This window comes from Muntiacus reevesi, chromosome X (assembly GCF_963930625.1).
Source record: "Muntiacus reevesi chromosome X, mMunRee1.1, whole genome shotgun sequence".
Taxonomy (NCBI): Eukaryota; Metazoa; Chordata; class Mammalia; order Artiodactyla; family Cervidae; genus Muntiacus; species Muntiacus reevesi.
This window is the reverse complement of record NC_089271.1, coordinates 24,469,192-24,470,847: the sequence shown is the minus strand read 5'-3', so window position 1 is coordinate 24,470,847 and position 1,656 is coordinate 24,469,192.

Here is a 1,656-nt window from a genome sequence, read left to right as displayed (position 1 = left end):
AAGAAAAAAGGAAATGGCATGCCTACATCCATGAAGATTAATGTGCTACTGTGATTTATGTGATATTGAAATGAAAATCTAGCAAGGCTTATTTGAAGCCTGACAGACCATGATTAACATCTCTTGTGTGTTTACTACATGCCAAGCATATAGGTAAGGAGCATGTGAAATGCTTATATGTGTTAATTCATTTCACATTGACAAAATTCACAAATACTCTAGGCATCAGGTACTATTACTATCCTTATTTTACACATGATCAAATTGATGATCAGATGATCTCTCTATTGCAGAGAGAGATACAGAGAAAGAGAGGGAGGAAGGGAGAAAAGGAGAAGAAAGGAGATGAGAAGGGAGAAGAGTGGAGAGGAGAGAGGACAGGAGGAGAGAATTTTTACCTCTTCTTAGGCTATTCTGCACTATTCTGAATCTCGCTTGTGTCACTTAAAAGTTTACCCTATTACTGTTCTGTATCAGTGTGGTGAGGTCTTCCTCATCCCTCTTCAGAGCTACATAGTATAATTAGAGAATAGTTTATAATGTTTAAAGACATTTTTCACTGAGGATATTTTCTTTTTGTATTTTCCATATTTATATCAGGCTGTTGGTCTTTTTCTTCACAGTACTGGCAATATTAGGATTTTGTGGAGTAAATTGCAAATGTTTCCCAAGATTTTTATTTGACTTTGGATTTTTCATTTAAAGATTTTTGCCATTCAAGAAAAATCAACCACAATCTGCTGTAACCACTATTTGTGGTATTCTTGGGAAAAAATTAGCTATACATTGTAAATATTTCATATATATATACTAGTTATAAATAAATGTATATAAATTACTACTATATATACACTTCATTGTACATATTTTACTATATCTCATTTATTTTCATTAATTCTTTGTGTGATTACACATCCTTTGCTGTGCATATGGGTTTCTTTGTAAATAAATGAATCCTCTTCTTACTATGAACTGTTAAATTCCTTTGCCCATATTTCTATAGGATTGTCTTTTTCCTTTTTATTTGTAGAACTTTAAAAATAAATTTTGAATGTGAAATGTTTGTCTGATATGTGTCTCTTTTCCTGTTTAGTCGTTTGCCCTTTAACTTTGTCAATAGTGTTTCTTGCTTGCCTTGTTTTGTTTAAACAGAAGGTGCTTTTATTGGAATCCAATTTATCAAAATGCCTTTTATGTTTACAGCTTTTGGTGTCATATATATGAAATATTTACATGTTCTATATAGGCAAAGAAGTACCTCTAAAAGTCTTATTTTATTGTAACCTTTTAAATTAAGATTTGAAATTGTTACGGCCCCAAACTGTAAATGACATGAATGTCCACCATGAGTAGAATGAAATAACATACAGAAATGAAAATGAACTAATTTGTACTAACTTCTGTAACTTGAATGAGTCCCAGAAATGTAATATTGAATGGAAAAATCCATGTTCAGTTCAGTTCAGTCACTCAGTCATGTCCGACACTTTGTGACCCCATGGACTACAGCATGCCAGGTTTCCCTGTCCATCACCAGCTCCTGGAGCTTACTCAAATTCATGTCCATCAAGTTAGTGATGCCATCCAACCATCTCATCCTCTGTCGTCCCCTTCTCCTGCCTTCAATCTTTCCCAGCATCAGGGCCTTTTCCAATG